Consider the following 24,086-nt stretch of genomic DNA (forward strand, 5'->3'; position numbering starts at 1 on the left):
TGAGTTGTGAGGTCTAAGGATTTGGTAAGCGGCATTATTTTTATTTGGTGGTTGGTGCACAGCAGCTGCATGAAGATTTTGCACACTTTTGGTGGACTTTGATATTTTGTATGTTATACACTATATATTGAATTAGAAGTTTTCCTGACAGTGTAACACTGTTTTTTTCATCTGTAATAGTCAACTACATAAGTAATATACTGTGTGCCATTTGGGCCCTCTATTCGTTTTTCTAGGTCTAGTCTCAAAAGGTGAATTAATTAGTGTGGTTCTTTTAAATGTTACCAATTCGCACACAACACAGAAGCCTGGAAAACAATCGGTCACTGGCACATGATGAAGAACGTGTAGAATCTTTGCTGTGCACTATTATAGGTAAAAGGACTGCAGCATTCATGACAAGGGAATATAAGGTACAGCAACCAATGTATACTGTAGAAGGAGCTTTAATTGGAACACCACTACAGGTCTTAGTTCTCCTGTTTTAGTTAGCAGGGTGTGGTTTTACGGATCTAATTATTTTACCATAGATCATTAAAAGTGTGAATTTTACATTCTTACTAATATTATTCATTTCATATCTTTCATTTGGTGCTTTGTACATGTCTATTAATAGCCTTACATTGCAAAGTAATTTGATATTTTACATGCTCTTTGATGCAGAACTATCTGCGTTCACACTGAATCCTAAGAGCTAGGCTGTTTACAAAAGCATAAATTTAAAAAAAAAATGATTAAGGGCCCTTTGTCTCGCAGCGCACAACAGCGGCCCGTGTGATTAGTGCAGTGTGTGCTGGGAGACAAAGTGTCAAGACGCTGATCTTACTGCTTATTTTTTTTTTTTACACACGATACTTTGACATATACCCATTGACCTTTCAACACAATTCTATTCACTGCAGCATTGCAACCTGTGTGTTAAAAAATTGATTTTTGTAAGAACTTCCCATAAAATCCTTTTCTCTGAAGTTCGACAGACGCAGCGCCTTCTCTTTCATGACTCATAGGGTTATGCCCCTCCTCCTAGGAAAAGGCACTAGGCAGGAACAAAAAAACTTAACCACGCCTATGTGGGCTATCCCTGCAGGCATAACCCCACACACCCTGCTATCATCAAACAGTTTAGTTGCAAGCAGACAGAAAACCCCATACCTCAGAAGTAGAGGGGCGGGTGCTGCGTCTGTCGACGAAATGCAGAGAAAAGGATTTTACGGTAAGCTCTTACAAAAATCCAGTTTTCTCTATCGTTCATCGACAGACGCAGCTCCTTATCTCAATGACTCATAGTGATGTCCCAAAGCAGTATAATCATGAGGGGTGGGAAACATCACAGAAACAAAAGGTAAGTCCCCAATGGCTAAACTTAGCCAACCAGGTAACATGGATCTCAACCAGGAACAACTGGAGCTCACACGGAAAAAATTAAACTCCCAAAGAGAAACTAAACAGAGTTCTCTTTTAAACTGCAGCCTGCAAAACCCTGTGGCCAAAAGAAGCATCTGCGGATGCCAACACATCTACCTTGTAGAATTTTGTGAAAGCATGCACAGACGACCAAGTTGCCACCTTGCAAACTTGTAGCACCGACGCCTGATGGCGAAAAGCCAAAGAGGCACTCAGCGCTCTCGTAGAATGAGCCTTCTCTGGGAAAGGAGGAACCCTTCAGTAAATAGGCCTGTACCACTGTCTGCCTAATCCATCTGGAAATGGTCGCAGCAGATTCGGCCAATCACTTACAAGGTCCATCAGCAAGGACAAAAAGAGCGTCTAATTTTCTAAAGGACTCAGTGTTCTCTGATCAACCAAACCACATGCAAAGAATGCAAGGCATACTCCTTAGGATGCTGAGGTTTAGTGCAAAGTAAAGGCAAGACAATGTCTTCATTCAGATGAAAATCAGAAACCACCTTAGGAAGGAACGGCTGATTAGGTTGAACTACCCACCTGATCCCTGTGTACCACCAGTTAAGGTGAGCTACAAGACAACGCTGCCAATTAAGATACCCTGCGGGCAGAAGTGATCGCCACCAAGAAGGCAACCTTCTGAGACAAAGAAAGCAGCAAAATCTCCCAAATTTTTTTCAAAAGGAGGCTTTTGAAAAACAGATAACACCAGATTTAGATCCCACGAAGGTAACGAGGATGGCCTCGGAGGAGCCATATGGCGCACTCCCTGGATAAAAGTCCGGATTAGGACATGCATGGCTAACGCATGGCTAACGGGCGTTGAAAATATATAGCCAAAGCTGAAACTTGGCCTTTGATAGTACCCAAAGCCAACCGCTATTCAACCCCTTTCTGCAAAAAGGCCAAAACCCTAGTGATCGAAAACAAGCGAGGGTGCACCTTCAGTGATTCACACTATGAAAGATTTCCACATACAATGGTAGATCTTCCTGGGAGTTGACTTCATAGCCTTCAAGAGTGTAGGAATCACAGAGTCAGAAAGACCCCTATCTTGCAACACCTGACTTTCAACAGCCATGCCATTAAAGCCAGTGACTGTAAAGCAGGGTGGAAGATCGGACCTTGAGACAGCAAATCTTCCCTGTGAGGAAGTCTCCAAGGGGTATCGGCGACCAGCCTTATCAGGTCTGTGTACCAAGCCCGGCAATGGCCAGTCTGGAGCAATCAGAATGACCAGAATGTTTTCCACCTCTATCCTGCGCAGAAGCCTCGGCAGGGGTTTCAATGGGGGAATGCATAAATCAGCCGATACTGACCAAGGAGCCACAGTGGCGTCGGCCAGAGGATCTCAAGACCTGGTTACGAATCTCTACACCTTCTTGTTAAGGCTAGAGGCAAACAGATCGACCTCAGGAGTCCCCCACCAAACACATAGGAGGCGGAACAGCTCTGGGTGTAGGGACCACTCCCTTTGATCCAGCACCTGACTACTCAGGTAATCCGCCTGTCAGTTTTCCAAACCTGGAATGTGTACAGCAGATCGGGCTGGAACAAAGCTTTCTGCCAAGGCCAGAATCTCAGGCTACCTCCTTGGCTGCCAAGACACTCCCAAGCTTTAAAAAATAAATAAAAAATCTACTATACTTAAGTCTATCCATGTAGTAACAGAGTTGACCCTCCTTCACTTCCCAATCATACAGTCACAGGAAAAAAAATATTTAATATATATATATATATATATATATATATATATATATATATATATATATATATATATATATATGCTTTTTAATATTGTAGATAAAACAAACAACGTATGTTGAGAGGGGGACATAGATGCACTGTAAACAGCATTGCTTCCAAGGGGAAAGGATTTTCTAAATCTTCTAGACCAGGTCACCCACTGATCTAAGGTAAGTACAAGCTGGTAAAGTTAACATGAAGGTTTGCCAGTTAGGATAAAGTTATCTGACTATTAATTATCTTTTATGGGCTAGCTCTTAAGACAAAATTAACAATTCCCTGGTATGTTTGTATCACTTTCAGATAAAATCATTTTTCAGGAGGGTAACCTGTTTTTTTTTTATTTTTTTTTTATTTTTTAGAGATTTCGTTATTGATGCGGAAAGTTCCTGAACCCACAAATGCCCTGCAAAAAAACAGTAAATAAATTATGGGCGTTGTTCACGGCTTCCTACAAGAGGTACTGCATATCAATAATCTGATATAATATTTCAAAGTATTTAAAGGCGGGCGAAAAACCCCTGGATGCTTTGAATAGAACACATCCATCCCTCACTACGACAGTTTCTCATCTTTCTTAAGCAGTTGCATCCCTCTAACTCATTTCTGGCCGGCCCCATCTCCAATGTGTCCTGCAGGGATTTCAAGTGCAGCTTTTCACCCATCCTCGCAAAGCAGAAAATGTGATTAGCTGTAATAACCATCTCTGAACCAGACGATTCATATAGCCATTGATGCGTACATTGGCGGATGGGATAATCAGGATCTTGTAGAGCTCTTATTTGTAGTTACATGTGGAGTGTTTTCTAATTATTTAGAACTTGGAAAGAGATTTATTCCACCATACCTCCCTACTGAAAGAACTCTCAATGTAACAGTAAACATTTTACATACTTGTACTCAGTTCATGCCTTATACCACAGCCCCACATAGATCTTTAGCCTGATGCTACAAAAAATCTAATCTCTTTTAGATCTGTAAACGTCAGAAGTGTGATGGATTCTCTTTGGCTCAATTTTTTTCAATTTTTTCCTATTTAAAAGGCGGAGTTCATCTTTCGAACACTGATCAGTAAATTGCGATAGCAATGCATAGTCTCCTTCAACTTCTTGTATATACCGAGGTGCACACTTCCAGTTAGAGAGCTATAGTATCTGCAGCAGTAGAAGATGGGACTTGTAGTTATCACAGTGGGAAAGGCAGGTTGTGACTCCCTGAAATGACAGTAAAAAAATCAATAATACTGTCCACTTCATTCCCCTATAGAAGTTCTTTGAGGCCTCAAACCTACCTACCTACCTGTGTAGCACCCTCCTAGGTAGGTGCTAGGTAAAACACATCTACGACCCTGTCTGAGGGAGTGTGATTCACTGGGTCTGAGGGAGTGTCCTCACTGTAGCCAATGAGGGAGCTCATTGGACAGTGGAGGAAACCTAGCTAGTGGCACACTCTGTTTTATGTCAAGTCCAGTGGGAGTAGATTCCTGCAATGCATCCTGGGATTGCACATAAATAGGAGGCGAGCATGTGATAGGGTGTCTTTGGGCATGAAGGCAGGTCCCAGGAGGAGGGTGACGGCTGTCTCTCCTACTGTTGTTGAGGAAGGTGGTCCAGGCAGTCGGCCTAGGGACCAGGGGTTGAGCTGTGTTGCAGAAGGATCCAGCTTACTGACCAAGTGGAGCTGCTGGGCAGAATACTTCTGGAAAAACAGTATTGTGAGTACTGAAGCATCTGCCCAGGGGTCTGCCTAAGAGAGGGGACCACTACCACTTCAGAGGGGTCAAGGAGATCTAGAAGTCAGCTAACCCAGAGTGTTACAGTAAAGGGGGTGCAAAGTTGTTAAACCCTGAAGATTAGACGGTAAAGGGGGCGCCAAGAAGGGCCCTGAAGCTGCTCAGCAGTACAGTCTACTATTAAAGTCAGCTACCTCAGGAAGAGAGTACCTTAGGAAGCTAATAGGACTATTTCACAGTCAAAGACAAAGTAAAGTAAACAGCCTAGCCGTGACTAGCTCAAACAGTGTTAACCAGTGTCAGTCAGCGTTGGCCAGCGTCAATCAGCATTTTCTATATTGTCTCAGCATATTGTGCATAGTTCAGTTTAATTTGAGTATCCCACTCATTCCTTCTCCTATCCAAGTTCCTAATAAAACATAACAACCAAAGAAGATGACTGAGGTAAAAACACTTGGAAACATGTTAGAATGTTCTACTGTTGCTAATGGTAATCCAGGGGAACCCACACACAGAAGCTCCCATGGAAGTAGTGCTACACCTGTTTTTGCATTGCACACTAAGGCAATAGTTTTTGGATAGAGTACTGATACACAGATGTTAGGGTTATAGTGGAACAGAACCCCTTGCAGCTGACCAGCACTGTCTAGCGGCTGCACTACCTTCGGTTACAAGCTCAGAGTCACTTTGCAACCATTACCTTATTGCAGAGGGGTCCCCTAGACTCTCCTGATTAAAGAAAAGGTGTGATCAGCAGCTGGCAACCACAGTCAGTCATTCATTAAACATGTGACTTCCCACCTGATGTAGCGTGTCCTCCGCTTTCTTGCCTTTGTGTGCTCTCCTGCTGAAATGCTGCTCTCCCCCCAAACCTGTGTACCTTGCTCCTGATTTTGAGATTCCACCCCAGCACTTAACAGCAATAGACTGGCTTCATGCTGATCTCATGGATGGAGAGAAGGCAGGCTGGCAAACATGCCACCGATGTTTACAATCTAATTCACTTAGTGAATGAACAGGGAAGAACATAGTATTAAGCTATTCCGTGTTCATTCATAAACTGAAGGAGATTGTAAACTGGAGAAGCAAGTGTACTGAACGTCTTCCCTTTGTGAATGAACACAAAAAAACGCAGTACTGATCCCTTCCCTATTCAGTGGGCAGCAGGGGAGGAGATTACCTTTTGTAGTTAAGGAAGATCCCCCAAAGATCAGTGGTATGATCCTAATATATCTTTGAAGAGGTCCTGTCACAAATAGTGACAGTATAAGATGACACAGGCAGAGCTATTTCTCTGATGTGTTCAAAGGGAGGCCGTTGTAAAAACGGACAAAACCAAATGCAGGTCCCACGGAGGCAAAGGAGCCTTCCACGGGGGAGCCAGATGACGCAACCCTTGAATAAAAGTGCGAATCAAGGAATTAGTCGCCAAGGGCCGCTGGAAGAAAAATGGCTAAGGTCGACAACAGACCTTTGATCGTGTCCAGTGCTGATCCACCCCTTCCTGCAGGAAGGCCAAAACTCCTACTGTCATAGGAGATTGTCATTGCGTAAAAAAACAAAACAAAAAAGGTAAAACAAATATATAAAAAGTCAAGCATTACAGCTGACCACTGGACACAAAAATGTTATTTTAAGAGCCCATTCACATTGAGGCGCCACGACTTCGGGGGGCGACCTGTGAAGTCATGTGCACCGCGACTTTGGCGCGACTTGCAGAGACTTCACATAATGGAAGTCTATGTAAGTCGCTCTGAGGTCGCCCCAAAGTAATACAGGACCCTTTTTCTAAGTCGGAGTGACTTGTGTCGCTCCTATTAGAACGGGTCCTGTACTACTCAATGGACCTCGACATACCGCGACTTGTCAGGCTGAAAAGTCGCCTGACAAGTCGCGCTAATGTGAATGGGCTCTAAATGTCTTGTTCAATAGCCACAAAGAATATACAGTAAATCCACTATGTGCAGGAACACAAGTTATTACTTGGAAAAGTAGCAATGAAATGACTGTGCTGTACATACGGTAGCCTGTACACAGAGCAGAGCTGAGTGAGGGGGAAACCAGCATGCCTACCCACAACAGGCTACCTGCAGAAAACCCGGGAAGGAGGTGAATACAAGACCCATCACCCTGCACAAGGAAAGAGAGCAATACTGACTGGTCTGCTTTGTAGAAAAGTATCCTGCAATACATTTTCTCAAAGGATTACTGCACAAATCAGGAAGAAATACATAAAACACACCAAGATTCAATTAGGAATACACATGCTTATCCCAGAGCTCAGCTCAAAAAAAAAAAACACAACCTTCCAAACACACACACACACATTACACAAACACAACGCACAATTTTTACATTTTTACCACTTTGCAAAGAGGCACAATTTAGAATTTACATTTGTTTAAATTTGTATTCATTTATGCAGAACATTTCTTTGCTTTCGATTTAGTAGGAACTTTGGGTGCGCCAATAATGATTTTAGTGTATTTTTGTTGAAAAAGTTTCCATAAACATTTGCACAACTATCATGGGACTTACAAAATGAGTAGCATCATCTTTTTATTCTCTGTCCTGTGCTATTATAAAATGTATGGTTTGAAGGGTCTTTCACAAACTGAAAGCTGTAGTGAAGAATGATGAATTGAAAAGTTGCAAATACGGGATGGCTGTCTGAGGAGAAAAATGGAGAGCAAAAGGGATAAATGAAGGCTATACTGGGACATTTTAGCCACGGCTGACATAATTTCCTGGCTGTTCAAAGGCTTCCATGCCTTCTGAATCAATGAACTAGAATTATTATGATGAAAATTTCTGTTTTCACATTCTGCATACTATTTCTCGAAAGGTATTGAAGCCTGTGGATCAGCATAACAGCCAGGCATGGTCAGCACAGCACTTGATTCAATTACTAATTGATTGGTATAAGGATGGAGTCTCCTATTAGGTGTGTGTGTATGTATATATATATATATATATATATATATATATATATATAAATGTTTTTCATATATTGTATTTGCTGTGACCAAGGCTCATCGCCGAAACGCGTTAGCCACCTTGTCCTTTTTACTCACTGAGGTGTAACAATAAAGAATTGAAAGATTTACAGAGTTTCCGGCTGTCCTTTTGCTTGACAACAGCCATACATGCTCAAAAGAAAAGCTCAGCAATGGTCATGTACTTTCTCACAATTTCTATAAGCACACAGATATTAATCGGCCTCAACACAAAATCTATAAGTAAATGAAAGGAGAATGTTTGGGGTCATAACTGCCCATTATTTAGAGGCTAAGTATATATTTAATATACATTTTTTTAACTAGCACCAGGAATGGCACATGCAGTGAATTAAGTGTGTTCCTTTTATGCTGGGTTCACACTAGCTGCGGCTGGAATTCACGGCAGGGGTCCGGTGTGTCACTGTTCAGCAATTCAGGTGTGAATCAGGTCCGGATTTTTGGCTGAATTCATACCTGAAACAGACCAGAAGACGCACAGGACCCTTTTCCAGTGCGGTCCGCCAAGGAACTGTGTGAACCGGGCCCCATTGAGAGCCGGTCACACTCTCCAGTCATGTGAATTGGAACACAGCTTTACTGATGGCTGCTATGTTTGCTGAAATCTTCACTCCTAGTCTTCCTAATATCTTTACAGCTGTAGTCTTCTGGTGTTATGGGGGTCAATATAAGTTGCTTCAACTGTCACAGGCATTCCTCAAAAAGTGCTTACTATGTCTGCCCTTTCTGCTCCCCTACTCCATTCACAAAAGTTACACTATTGCTTCCCGCAATGAAAAGTGCCCTATGAATGGAGGACAGGTGAATGAGAAAAAGGTCCGCCTCCTCAATTCAGAGTGTTTTTCACTGTGTTTAGCAGGGATCAGCTGAACTTTAATCAGTGTATGCCCAGTTTTAGTCCCTAAGTTATGCCCTGACCATTTTCTGGCATGCGTATACTTTTCTACAGTCTACAAAAAGTCGTGTCTCAATTTTTCTTACCAATCAGACGTTTGAGGCACCTCAACATAATCACCGGTACTTCCCAACCTGGGCCTGTTTAAATGTCGGCTGTGATACTTTTGGCAAATCTTCACTGGTGAGTTAAAGCCATAGACTAGAGCTCACTTCACCCCTTGCACATTCCTACTGGCTAAAGAAATTGCCCGTCATTTAGGGATGGGGCTTAATGTCAAACTCTGATACAACCCAAAATTCAGAAAGGCCCATCATTTGGATGCGGGCTGTTGCAGTGCCTCAAGGTTTCTTAAAATGCAATTTTTACATCAACACAAACTCAGCACTGTTCTAGGAAAATGTTAATTTTCACCAAGTTGTTTGTGTAACATTTTGCCATTTGAATGGCATACGCCAGAATATCACACAAAAAAAAAAACTGCTACAAATGTACTCGTCAATGTCCCATCAGCATCACTGTCACTATCAATGTCACACCTAAGTCAATGTCACTCACAGAACAGCAGTGTCAAATTTACAAATCTCAAATGCTTACTGATCTTTCCATCATTTGGGAAAATGTTATGTATGCAAAAACAGAGCAGGGATGTAACATGAAATACTGGCTTTCCGCAGCCTCCCGAGGCCTACCTTTGAACAGCTATGTAGTACAGTAAAACCTTGGATTGCGAGCATAATTTGTTCCGGGAACATGCTTGTAATCCAAAGCACTCTTATATCAAAGCGAATTTTCCCATAAGAAATAATGGAAACTCAGATGATTCGTTCCACAACCATTTATTCATAAGTCTTTCAGTTTATAGTCTATATACAAAGATTATAGCAATGTGATAGGTTGTGTCATCATAAAATGTCCATCCACAAATGGCGCCTCCACAAGGGGATTAGAAGCAAAATCCAGCAGGAGCTACAGAGAAGAGAGAAAGAGGAGAAAAAGAGAAGAGAGGCGCCTCTAAGTGTAGCAGTATGGGGACATTTAATGAAGGTACAACATTTAGCAACTCACATGGTTGATGATTAATAGGCACATCTAAGTATGCAGGCATCCGGGGTAAAGCTGTCCACATAGACCATCTTCTGAACCACTGGCTCTCACCGATGTCAGTCTGCAAATGTGAATGGGAAGACTACCCTGCAGTAGAGTGATCTGAAAGCGAGGCTTTGAATCGCTCATGGAGCGCAGCGTGGAAGGGTGTGATGAAGATGGCAGTGCGGAGGATGGCCTATGTGGACAGCTTTACCCCGGATGCCTGCATACTTAGATGTGTCTGTTTTAATCATCAACCATGTGAGCTGCTAAATATTGAACCTTCGTTAAATGTAACCATATTGCTACACTTTAGAGGCTCCTCTCTTCTCTTTTATACCCAGTTGTGACATGCCGCTACTTGTATATCAAGACATCGCTTGTATATCAAGTCAAAATTTATTTTAAAAATGTGCTTGTCTTGCAAAGCGCTCTCAAACCAAGTTACTCTCAAACCAAGGTTTTACTGTATTTATAGGCCGGAAGCTCTAAGATGCTAATTTTTGCAGTTACAGTATAAATGTCATTTAAGTGTGATATATGGATTTGCAAAATCAGAACAGAAGGGAAAGAAAATGTATTTTAACAACCTGTATCACAGTATGGTATATACTTTAGTACATTATTATTGTCTTTTCTTTTTTTTTTGCAAAGCTTCACCTAATTGCATAGAGAACGGCCCCCGAAACCTCACAGTGAGCAAAGAAAAAGACACCTTAATGAGTACAAAACATAGCTAATGCAAAATTCTCTGCTAGACAAGAATATCCAACTTCTTTATAAATAAGTGCTTATAAATAGGGCACCTAAAACCAACCTTTACTTATTCCTCCAGTGTAAGCTGTATTGCAAGCCTACAAGGAACTACTACAATTGATTCAATAATGCTTTGATATAAAAATAACCATTATGTTTCGGGGGTCACAAGCTCTCTTCGTCACACTGCCAGTAACACTGGCAAAACCTCAGACTGGTTTAGATCAATACTATTGAGTCCAAGCAAGCTTTTAAAATCATTAAGCCCTGATGAAGGGAGAGCTTGTGACCCTCAAAACGCATTGGACCTTTTTAAGTTGTTGTCAAAGAACTGTTAAAGCATTTTGAACTTTTTAACATTGTGAACAAAGTCTGAGCCAAAAATTCACTATCTTATGCTGTCGGTCACTTAACCACTTAAGCCCCGGAAGATTTTACCCCCTTCCTGACCAGGGCCTATTTTGCGATTCGGCACTGCGTGACTTTAACGGACAATTGCGCGGTCGTGCGACGCTGTACCTAAACGAATTTGGCGTTCTTTTTTTCCCACAAACAGAGCTTTCTTTTGGTGGTATTTGATCACCTGTGTGATTTTTACTTTTTGTGCTATAAACAAAAAAACATCATCAATTTTGCAAAAATAACAATATTTTTCACATTTTTCATATGAAATTCCCCCCCAAAAAAAGTAAAAATCAAAATTTAACATTTTGGGCCAATTTTTTTTTTACCATATGTTTGGTAAAAAAAAAAAAAAAAATCGCAAAAAGCGTATTTTGATTGGTTTGCACAAAAGTTATTGCGTTTACTAACAAAGGGAAAGATTTTTGTTTTTTTTTTAACGCGTAATGGCGATCTGCAATTTTTTTTGCGGGACTGCGACATTGTGGCGGACAGATTGGCTGACATTTTTGACACTTTTGGGGTTACCAGTGACATTGCTACAGTAATCAGTGCTATACATATGCACTGTTACTGTAAAATTACACTGGCAGTGAAGGGGTTAACTTTTGTTGAGAGGGAAGGGTTATGTGTATCCCTAGGGGCTTGATTCTAACTGATTGGCTGTGGCTTGAGGTGTAGGAACAGTGATCAACGGTCCTACATAGTAGAACCGTATGATCACTGTTTCTACACAGGGGAGAATGACAGGCGGCTTGTTTACATTAGCCGCTGCCTTTCTCCCTCTCCCCCCCCGACGATCGCGAGTGACCGGCGGACATCGGGTCCGCCGGTCACACGCGCCAGGGGGGGGGGGGGGGGTCCGTGACCAAGCGATCGCTCTCTAGACCCTCACAGGTTAGCAACGTATCCCTACGTAAATAGTCGTGTGGCGGTCGGCAGGTGGTTAAAGTGTTACTAAACCCAGGACATTTTATTTACTATATCTGGTCTCCCACAGTACACTGAGAATGGAAATGCAATTATTTTAGTAAATAAAAACTGCTAAATACCTTTTCTCATCTAGCAACTTCTATCAGTGTCTTGTTAAAGCTTGTAGAAGGAGTTTTCATTCCCCTCTGACTGTCCTATAAGGGTGCAAGACCCCTGGCCCTCTGTCTGGACAATGCAAATTGGCCCTGTGTCAATAACATGCACCCTCCCAAGAAAAAAAAAAAAAAAGTCTCTAGCAATACACACCAAACTGGGCATGTGCAGAGTGCCCCCAAGGCTCTGTACTATCAGGAAATGGATTGGGACAGTGAAAGAAGGGGAGGATCAGAGGATACAGGATCAAACAGCCTTTTTTCACAATGCAGAGGATTACCCCTCAGGTTCTACAGTGCGTATAATAGGCATATTTTATTCCATATACAGACTGATTTTACTGTTGTGGGTTTAGTAACACTTTAAAGGAAATAAATGCTGGCACAAGAAAACAAATATGCGACTGTCCTATGCCTTTAAGCCTTAATAAATACCTAAAAATTATATCGCTATCTCATATATGAATTAAAATTAATCAGTGTGATCAAAATTTATCAAGTACAAATATGAAAAAAAAAGGGGGGATTCGGACTACGCTAGCATAAACAAATGAAAAGAAGCTGCTAGCACATCAACTGACAAAAGTTGCCCAAAAAATGTATACAAATAAAGTGCAGTGCTGAAAACCATATAAGAAGTCCAATAAAGAACTACAAAATATATTATGAAACTGATATATATTAGTGAGTCCCAAATGAAAGGTGAACCATCCAAACTCATATAGGTGATCAAAGATGCAAATAGGTCCCCACACCACCGGAATAAAAGTTGAATGCGCTCACCAGAGGTTGTGGACCCAAAATACTATACAGCAAATGGGTCATAGAGGCTAGATGTTAACCATGAGTCTCCCCAACGATGGCTGTATCACCGGATGTTCAAACAAGTGGCCATGTAGTCTTGAACGAAGATGGCTGGATCTCTCAATCAGACACTTGCCTTCCTGTTGGCTGCCGCTTTGCTTTTTGAATGGCTTGGCAGCAGGGAACGGAGGAGGGGCCGAACTTCCGGGGGACTTTGCCGTGGTCCCTCGGGAGTGGGGACAGGAATCTGTCAAAAACAGGTATCTGCCCCCCCCCCCCCCCGAAAGGGGTCAAAAGTGGCACCGGAGGGAGGGAGGGAGGGAGGGAGAAAGCAAACAAGCGGAGCCTCCTCTTTTGGGTGGAGCTCCGCTTTAACCCTTTATGTTTTGGTGATGAACTAGGATCTAATGAGAGGAGCTCATAATTTATATATGCCGGAGGTATAAGACTTAACTGGGTACTAATCCATACGTTTTTGGCTGGATTACTATTGCTGACTTTGATGGATTGAGTGCTGTCGAGTCATCATTGTGTGGAGGTGGAAGACACGAGGTGTGCACACAGCACTAAGACGTTTTTGAACTTTTGAAGTTAGTGTCTGAAGTATTACAAAACTAGACTAATATTAGGCTGGATTATTAGGAAGAACCTGTTTTTCAAATTTTTTCCAAAGTAAGGGACAAATACAGTAAACACATATATAACGAATTGCTGAAGTAGTCAATTTGGAGCTCATCATGGGATTTATTCTTTAGTTCAGCAATATGCCAGGAAGCGCACGCGGGATGCATGCACGTTTGTATCGTTGATAAGAAAATGTATAAAAACAATAAAAGGTCTTTTATTTTCCGACAAAGCTTTGAGCCTTTTTTCAGCATCATGTTTATCAATGTATAGAGGTTTCGGAAGCTTACTTTCAGCATTTGCTACCATTACAAAACTACAGGACCAAGGCTTTTAAAACAAAGGGTGAGGGTCTAGGAAATACATGGAGAGCAGCTAAACTCCACCTGCATTGTTTTCTGCCTCCAGCACCAAGGCCATTTAGAATGCCGGGAGATTCCAATTTTTTAAAGCATGTGCATCCCACAGCCACTCAGGAATACGCTGCTATATGGGTGGCAGACGCAATTCCAGGAGACCCACTCACTCTCCTCTGCTGTGGGGCTGTGCCAGAGGCATAACTAGAACCTTCAGGGCCCCGGTGCAAGAAACCATGAAGGGGCCCTTCCCTTCAAGCCTGGGGCTCTTCCCACTGATCCTGGGGCCCCTTACTCTCGTTGTAGGTCCTTTATTACGGTCCCACAGTGGGACCCTTTCACAAGTTCTGCAGTGGGCCCCCTTCCTGCCATTGTGGGGCCTCCCCACGGTGGTGGAATGCCAGGGCTCGGTTGCAAGTGTGACCTTTGCGATCTTGGAAGTTCACCCAATGGTGTCAGTAGTTTTTATTTTTTGGTATTTTAATTGCATTATTTTTTATCATTTTATTTTATTTTTTTACAATGTCACTGACTATGACTCTGTCCATTCAGAAAAGGAAGGAGCTGGTAAATTACATATTTATCAACCCCTTTCTGGTTCTCTATTGTGACACATCCCCTGCAGCAGCCAGCAGGAGAGGGGAGGGAGCACAGTGGAGGGGGGGGGGGACCAGAGGAGCACACAAGAGGCCCAGAGACACCAGAACACAAGTGAACTGGATAGGAGGAGTGGCCGGGGTAGCATACAGAGGAGCCAATCTCCTCCTTTTTACTCCTACAGCTACAGGAGGAAAAAGGAGGATATTGATTTCTCTACATGCTGCCCTGGCCACTCCTCCTATCCAGGTGTACAGGGGAGCCGCACAGGCCCCTTGGAGCATGGGGCCCAGTTGCAATTGCAACCCCTGTAGTTACGGCCCTGGGCTGTGTCCACATTGCAGAGGCTGCCTGCTCATTCAGTCTAGGGGAACAGTGGAATGTTTGCATTCTCGATTCCAGTGCAAGGTTATTGACCACGCATTTGTCTTGATGATGTCAGAGGACCTAAGACCAATGGAGCATAGGGAGGAGAGGTTGTAGGGCCTGGTCTAGCAGCGCAGAGTCGTCTGCAGGAGTGGAGGATCAGATAAGTAAACCCGCTTTGCGAAATTAGCTTGGGTGATTGGAGAGAAGAGCTGCCCAGAAAGATGTGTCACTTGATCATTTTTATAGTTGTTTAATGTACATAAATGTATACAAGCCAATGTCAATGTGTTTCGGGAGGATTATCTCCCCTTCTTCAGGGCTAGTATGTAGAGAAAAAGATACACAATAGCCTTGAGGAATAGGGGGGCATTTTCCCCAAATATGAATTGAAGATGTTTTTTGAAGATAAAAGTAACTATAAAAATCATCAAGGACTTTTTCCAGGCACAACTGTTCCCTGCGGTAACAGCCAAATTGTGGTTATCAGAATGGTAGCAGCTCTAGATCCCAATGGAGGACACCACCCACCACCTACAATTGGGATACAATCCACTGAAAGTGATTCCCTCTAAACCAGGCATGTCCAACCTGCGGCCCACTGCCCCATGACATTTTTTTTTGCTGTTTGCTGGGGAGGAAGGAAGTCGAGTCAGCCTCGGAGGGGATCATCCACTAGTTGTGTTAAATTAGTGCTGGGGGGGGGGGCGCCGCAGCACGGGAAGGGCGCGGCGGCATTTAATTACTTATATACCTTAACTAATAGTATATATTTTATATGCGGCCCGAGAAAATGTATGTACACTCAATGTGGCCCAGAGAAGCCAAAAGGTTGGACACCCATGCTCTAAACCATGGGTGCTCAACAACCTGTGGCCCTCCATGTGATGCGGAACTACAAAAACCATGAGGCATTGCAAGGCTGACGGTTACAAGCACGGCTCCCAAAAGCAGAGGCATGATGGGACTTGGTAGTTTTGCAACAGCTGGAGGGCCACAGGTTGAGCACCCATGCTCTATACCAGGGATCCTCAAACTACGGCCCTCCAGCTGTTGCAGGACTACACATCCCATGAGGCATTGTAAAACTCTGGCATTCACAGACAGGACTAGGCATGATGGGAATTGTAGTTCCTGAACAACTGGAGGGCCTTAGTTTAAAGATCCCTGCTCTATACCCTTCATACAGAAACCTGCGAGGCAGCCTCCAGTGGCACCAGTCCAGCACTCAAATTTGATTGCCAATTTCCACAAACAGAAACAGTTAACCCCTGCAGTACAGGCATAGCCCCCTGCAAGAGAGAGTTTTTAGATTTCCTGGAGTTTTGATTTAAAAATGTCAAATGCAGGCTGGTTACTGGTGATCACAAGAAACAAAGAACACAATGACCAAAAGGACCTGCTTATATATTTTGCACTAAAACCTGCATGTCAAAACTGTATCGTGGCTTTTCAGCAAGCTTCAGTGTGGCAAGGTAGGAAATGCTTGTACACCAAAAAATAAAAAGAAAGTTGCACTATGCCCTTGCTTAATACATGTTACATTGGCAACCAATATAATGTTTATTAAATTGCTCATAGTTCCAAGTAAAATGTGTCTGAATGCGGATAAATACCATGTTGTAGTACACAGCAGAGCCAGTCTATAACTAGAAAGCAGCCATATAAACTCTACTTCATGGGCATAACTAATGCTTAAATCTGCACAACAATAATGTTCATATTTCAGCATCACTACAGATCAAATACACTATAGGGAGTCATTGGCAGGATGTGAATGAAGCTGTACTATATTTTCCATTCTTACTAAACAGGGAGCTACTGAGATTGGCTCACCATTAGTGTTCATAATGGTTCTGCTGTGGGCACATCACTGAAACAAGAATATTGAAATGGTTACTTTGTAAATGAAGTTTTCTCTTTGCTTTCAGTCAATCAGCCTGATGCATGATTAAAGCGGATTCTCATCCTTTCAGCATACTTTCCTCCTATCCAGACCCCGCAAGCCCCCCCCCCCCCCCCCACACTTACATAAGTATCGTGGTTTTTCTTTTTTTAAGAAAATGTCTTGGCCTGCATCCTCAGTCGTTCCCCTAGGCCAGTGATGGCTGACCTTGGCACCCCAGAGGTTTTGGAACTACATTTCCCATGATGCTCAAGTACTCTACATAGTGCATAAGCATCATGGGAAATGTAGTTCCAAAACATCTGGGGTGTCAAAGTTTGCCATCACTGACCTAGGCAAATGACGTCCTTGCCCCTGGTGTCTCTTGGTATGCGACATGTATTTCCCAGGCAGCACCATAAGCACTACACTCCATTCACCAAAGCAGGAAAACGCGACACATCTGAATGGGGTAAAAACAATAGATTCTCCTATCTACGCTAGGCGGATAAATGGAGCAATCTGCACTGCTGGCTATTTTAATCAGGTAGCTGTGGCACCCACGGCCGCCCAGGTACCCAAACATCAACTACATCTGATAGGATGAGGTCACTGTTTGGCCACTAATTTTCCACCTGGCTCAGTCAATTTTTAAATCCCTGAGCCAGAAGGTGGCTAGGCCATTTGCAGATTGTCTAAAATGCTAGACATTTATGGCCAGCATTGTTTGCTTAAGCATTACGTAACAAGAAATGCCCATTTTTTATTTCTTTTAGCTTTTTTGCAGCCACTTCATGTTTACATGTATGCATTACAGTAAAGGCTGCAAGGAATTGCATAGGCTGAGCTTCTTGATATCATATTATGCCGAACAATGAAAACTAGCACAGCCACTTAAAGTCTCAATTGGCTGCTTGCATAACAGGGTGACAACACAAGAGAGCAACTGATAGATAGGCCACAGCATTGTCACCCTATACCATGAAGTGTCTAGAAGAAATTTATGGCAGTATCTAAGGGTATTTTCTTTAATGAAAAAAGAAGACGTAAAAGAATGAAAATTTCTTCTGAAATTAAATCACAATGTCAGAGATTATTATGAGATTTTAGAGATTGAGTTTACATTTACTTCACAAGTAAATCGAAACATTATTGTACAATACTATGAATGACAGTCCTTTACACTGCTATATTAACCACTTGCCGTCCAGTCACGTTGACTGTACTGCGGCAAAGTGGCTCGTTATCGTCTGGCGACGTAGACCTACGTCACCAGACATTCCCCTCTTACGGCGGCACGCGCAGCACCGGAGGCTCGCTCCCGCTGTATTCAGTTACAGCAGGAGTCCGGCCAGGGGAGGAGTGGCTGTGATCACCGCTGCTCTTCCCCGATCGTCGGGGATCTAGTGTGGAAATCCGCCCGCTTGTGTAAACAAAGCGGGTGGATCTCCTAAGTGACAGGCAGGGACAGATTGCAGGGTTCAGCATAGCTGAACCTGGGATCTGTCCCTGTGTCACTCAGTCACCTCCCCCCACACACGTCAGTAAGCACCAGGCAAACATTAACGCCTCCCTCTCCAATAAAAATTAACCCCTTCCCTGCCAATGTCATTTTTACAGTAACAGTGCATATATATAGCACTGATTACTGTAGTAATGTCACTGGTACCCCCAAAAGTGTCAAAAATATCAGTCAAGGGTCCGATCTGTCCGCCGCAATGTTGCAGTCCCGCAAAAAAAAAAAATCGCAGATCGCCGCCATTACTCGTTAAAAAAAAAAAAAACACCAAAAATGACAGAAATCTTTCCCGTAGTTTGTAAACGCAATAACTTTTGCCCAAACCAATCAAAATACGCTTATTGCTATTTTTTTACCAAAAATATGTAGCAGAAAACAAATTGGCCTAAAATTATAAAAAAAATTGATTTTTATATTTTTTTTTGGGGGGGGGGGGGGGAATTTCATATAAAAAAATTTGAAAAATATTGTTATTTTTTTCAAAATTGTCGCTCTTTTTTGTTTATAGCGCAAAAAACTGAATTTTTGTAAGTCGCCGCCTCCTCTAAGTCATCACAATTGGGTATTGTCCACCTATCCGTAGGAATAGCTAGGCATATAGACTTAGTCAAAAGACAAAAGGCATTAGCATGTGCACACCCACGGGGGCTGTCCCATCTGGTCAATACCCCCCCTGCATCACCACTCCCAACTCAGTTTGGTAGCATAGCAGTAGGTAATAAGAACCCCAAAAAGAGGGGCGGGGGCGGCGACTGTCGGAGGACTCAGAGAAAGGAATTTTACAGGTAAGATTTTACAAAAATTATGTTTTCTCTTATGTCCTCCGACAGTCGCCGCCTCCTCTAAGTCATCACAATTGGGATGTCCCAAAGCAGTATAGACATGAGGGGTGGGAGACGCAACCGTAGAAAAGGCAACGCAGTACCCACATCAGAGAAAGGAAAAGGAAGGGTACACTGACCATGACTGTATGGTTAGTAGTAATACACAGGACTTGCCACTATGGCTAACAGAGGGGGAAATCAGGGAAAGACTGGATAAACTTAACACAAACAAATCACCAGGCCCGGATGGCGTACATCCGAGAGTGCTCAAGGAACTCAGTATGGTTATATCTAGACCACTGTTCCTGATCTTTGCTGACAGTATTAGGACAGGAGATGTACCAGGGGATTGGAGGAAGGCTAACGTGATTCCGATATTCAAAAAGGGCCAGAGACATATCCCGGGAAATTATAGGCCTGTCAGTCTGACATCAATAATATGTAAACTTTTGGAGGGGATGATAAGGGACTATATTGTAGAGTATGCTAAAGACAACAACATCATCAGTAGTAACCAGCACGGGTTTACAAATGGGCGTTCTTGTCAAACCAATCTCTTAGCATTCTACGAGGAAGTGAGCTGTGAGCTAGATAGGGGGAGACCAGTGGATGTGGTGTACTTGGATTTCGCTAAGGCGTTTGATACAGTTCCCCACAAGCGCTTAATTTATAAAATAAGGTCTGCAGGTATCGACAGCAGGGTTTGCTCTTGGATACGGAATTGGCTAAAAGGCCGTGTCCAAAGGGTAGTAATAAACAGCGCATACTCAGACTGGTCTGAGGTAGTAAGCGGGGTGCCCCAGGGCTCAGTCCTGGGACCAACCTTGTTCAATTTATTCATAAACAGCATTGAGGAAGGGATCAGTAGTTCGTTATCAGTTTTTGCAGATGACACAAAATTGGCCAGGGCAATAACTGCACAGCATGAAGCAGATATCCTACAGAATGACCTGGACAAAATTACGGAGTGGGCAACGACATGGCAAATGAGGTTTAATGTGGAGAAGTGTAAGGTTTTGCACTTGGGGACCAAAAACATAAAAACACAATACACGTTAGGAGGGGAACCCTTGGGGGAATCAAAAATGGAGAAAGATTTGGGAGTCTTAGTTGATGATAGATTAGGCAACAGCATGCAATGCCAAGCGGCAGCTTCCAAAGCCAACAGAATATTAGCATGCATAAAGAAAGGGATGTATTCCAGAGATAAGACTATAATCCTTCCACTTTATAAAACTCTGGTCCGACCGCATCTGGAGTATTCTGTCCAGTTCTGGTCGCCAGTCCTCAGGAGGGATGTGTTGGAGCTGGAGAAAGTCCAGAGAAGGGCAACTAAACTGATTAGGGGGTTGGAGGACCTTACCTATGAAGAGCGGCTGCAATCGCTCGATTTATTTTCCCTGGAGAAAAGACGTCTGAGAGGGGACATGATAGCAATTTATAAATATCTTAATGGGGATCTCAGCTTAGAAGAAAAGCTGTTCATTCGAAGGAATTGCATGAGGACTCGAGGACATACAATGCGATTAGAGGAGAAGCGTTTTAACCTCAGGCAACGTGGGGGGTTCTTTACTGTTAGGGCTACAAGATTGTGGAATTGTCTACCACAAGAGGTGGTTTCTGCGGGTAGTATGGTGACTTTCAAAAGACTCTTAGACTTACATCTCAAGGATCAGGAGATTGAGGGCTATGTTAGATGATTACAGTCACACACACCTACACAGGTTGAACTGGATGGACTATTGTCTTTATTCAACCTCGCCTACTATGTAACTATGTAACTATGAATCTTACATGCACTGTAAGAACCAACTGGGCAACAGTAACAAACAATGCTCAACAGGAGCAACAGCCCAGGAAAGCAAATGCCAACAGCCAGGGACCCAGGGAAAAAAAAAAAACAAGGGTCCATCATGGCACAGCCGCACTGAGAACTTTGCGGCCAAAGGAAGCATCAGCTGATGCCAGAACGTCTACTTTGTAGAACTTGGAAAAGGTGTGCACCGACGACCAAGTCGCCGCCTTGCACACCTGGGCTACCGAGGCCCGATGCCAATAGGCCCAGGAAGTACTCAAAGACCTGGTAGAGTGCGCCTTAACAGGGAAGGGCAGAACCCGTTCCTTCAAGGCGTAAGCCTGCTCAATGGTCTGTCTGATCCATTTGGCAATAGTCGCTGTGGACGCAGCCATGCCCTTCTGAGGTCCCTCAGGAAGGACAAAGAGGGAATCCGTCTTCCGAAAGGATTCCGTAGACTTCAGGTAAACCCTGATCGCCCTAACAACATCCAAAGAATGCAAGGCAATCTCCTTTGGATGTTTAGGCTTCGTACAAAGCAAAGGCAGGACAATGTCCTCATTAAGGTGATAATCAGAGATCACCTTGGGAAGGAAGGATGGGGGTGGTCGCAAAACCACCTTATCCCTGTGAATTATCAAGTAAGGGGAGCGGCAAGACAACGCCGCCAGCTCCGACACTCTGCGAGCCAAAGTGATCGCCACAAGAAAAGCAACCTTTTTCGACAGCAGAGGCAACGATATCTCCCTGATATTCTCGAAGGGAGCACGCTGCAATTGCAGTAAAAAACATGGCGGACCGCGTGAACATACCCCCGCAGCGGTCGCCGCACAACACTAATGTCTGTACCCCCAAACATGCACCTAAGGTGACACAGGGACAGGGACCCCCAGTAAAAAACATAGATTTGTACAAAACGAACCCCGCAGGGATCGCACAGGGAGTCACACAGGCACAGACATGGGGACACAGCAACACAGACTGCCACCCCAGACAGAGGCCCCACACAGAAAAGTACTTACCTGTACCCGATGGCGTGGGGGAGCCTCTATGCGCGGATAAACCTCCGTCCTCTCCTGACAGGGAGTGCCGTGAGCCAGGGACATGACGCTGCAGCAGCACAGACGAGTCCTGTGAGGTAGCCACCTCACGGCTGCCTCCCTGCAGCGAACAGGGATGGGTCGTTCATAATGCCAGGGCGAACCATAGCTGAACGCTCGATGGCGGGCTGGGGGTCCATCTGACCCTCAGTGCCCTGGAGAACCAGGGCGGCCAGTCCGAATCCCAGCACCGCATGATCCATCTTCATCCGAAGAATAAACTAACACTAAAGCTGCCAAAATAAACAGCTAGTAAAGTGAGAGAAAAAACTGACATTTTTCAAAGAAAATCAAATAAAAGATATAGGAAGGCTGAGACTGAAGCCCCAGCACAAGGGAGCCTGACTATTCCTGATTGCTAGGCAAACTAAAACTGAGTTGGGAGTGGTGATGCAGGGGGGGTATTGACCAGATGGGACAGCCCCCGTGGGTGTGCACATGCTAATGCCTTTTGTCTTTTGACTAAGTCTATATGCCTAGCTATTCCTACGGATAGGTGGACAATACCCAATTGTCATGACTAATGCCCCGTACACACGTGCAGATTATCTAAAGACTTTTGTCTGCAGACTTACCAAAACCATATAATATGAGGTCAAACCTAAACACTTTCAATTTGTATGCAATCCGGCAGGCCCTTGCACTACATAGAAAAAGTAAGTCTGCAGACAAAAGTCTTCAGATAATCTGCACGTGTGTATGGGGCATTAGAGGAAGCGGCGACTGTCGGAGGACGTAAGTGAAAATAAAAAAATCGCACAGGTGATCAAATACCATCAAAAGAAAGCTCTATTTGTGGGGAAAAAAGGACATAAATTTAATGTGGGTACAGCGTTGCACGACCGCGCAATTGTCCGTTAAAGTAACGCAGTGCCAAATTGCAAAATATGGCCTGGTCAGGAATGGGGTAAAACCTTCCGGTCATAAAGCGGTTAAAAATACGCTCATTTTTTTTGTCAAAGACATGTAGCTAAATACATTTTGGCCTAAATATATGACAAAAATTAAATATATTGGATATTTTTTAACTGTCAAAGTAGAAAAATATTGTTATTTTTTCAAAATCGTCCTTTTTTTAATTAATATCGCAAAAAATGAAAATCGCACAGGTGATCAAATACCACCAAAAGAAAGCTCTATTTGTGGGAAAAAAAGGACGTAAATTTCGTTTGGGTACGGCGTTGCATGACCGCCCAATTGTCCGTTAAATTCGCACAGTGCCGAATCGCAAAAAGTGGCCTGGACGTAAGGCAGCAAAATCATCCGGTGGAAAAGTGGTTAAACAAGCTGTATAAACATTGAAAGTATTCTCCTTGTAATCTACAGACCGCTGTTTAAAAGGCAATAAAAGGTGTATAGAGAGTAAAAGCACTGGCCTTTACACATCCAAGCTTGACATCCCTACAGAAGTGACGGCAACATCCAGAACTCCAGCTGGGCAATCTGATTTGGAAAAAGACTGACCTATAATTTCTTCTTCATTCCTTTTCTTTTTGCACAGGGAATCCAGGCTGGTCTTTATTTGATGCACCCCAACACATTTATCGTCAAATGCATATTTTATTCACCTATCTATAATTAGTATCTTATCTGAGAACTAAAGCACTGAGAGAGAAACAGAAGATAGTCATGGCTGGGGTGGGGTGGGTTCTGTTCTTACCAAACAAAGATATTTGATAAGGATTATTTCTCCTTTTGGTGCATCTGATGGTGGGAAATAGAACAATTCTATCATATAAATAAGAGAAAACCCCTCCAGACATGGAGATGTAACTTTGATATATTTACAGCTGGAAGAACAAGGATACGTTCACCGTAGTGAACACTGGAGGTGCAGCTTATTCTTTTTGATATTATGGCACACTTAGAAAAAAATGTCAAAACCGATGGATTCTTTGTCTTATATCATGATGATGATGATGATGATGATGATGATGATGATGAGGTGCAAGTAGCAGTAATCCAATCCGCTTTCAGTTTACTACAGTCAGCGCAATGAATGATACTTTTTAATTGGTAGTGATTACTGCCACTTTTTTTTGCCCAACACTTATCAAACAATAGGCTCCGTTCACATGTCAGCGATTCCG

General features: G+C 43.3%; 1 protein-coding gene across 5 annotated transcripts in view; it reads right to left on the reverse strand.

Annotated features, from left to right (window-relative positions):
• The window catches only part of CADM1 (cell adhesion molecule 1), a 529,619-nt gene that overhangs the window by 133,032 nt on the left and 372,501 nt on the right, over positions 1–24,086 (reverse strand). The gene's annotated exons all lie outside the window — the stretch shown is intronic.

This window comes from Pelophylax lessonae (assembly GCF_965119305.1).
Source record: "Pelophylax lessonae genome assembly, chromosome: 12".
Classification (NCBI taxonomy): Eukaryota; Metazoa; Chordata; class Amphibia; order Anura; family Ranidae; genus Pelophylax; species Pelophylax lessonae.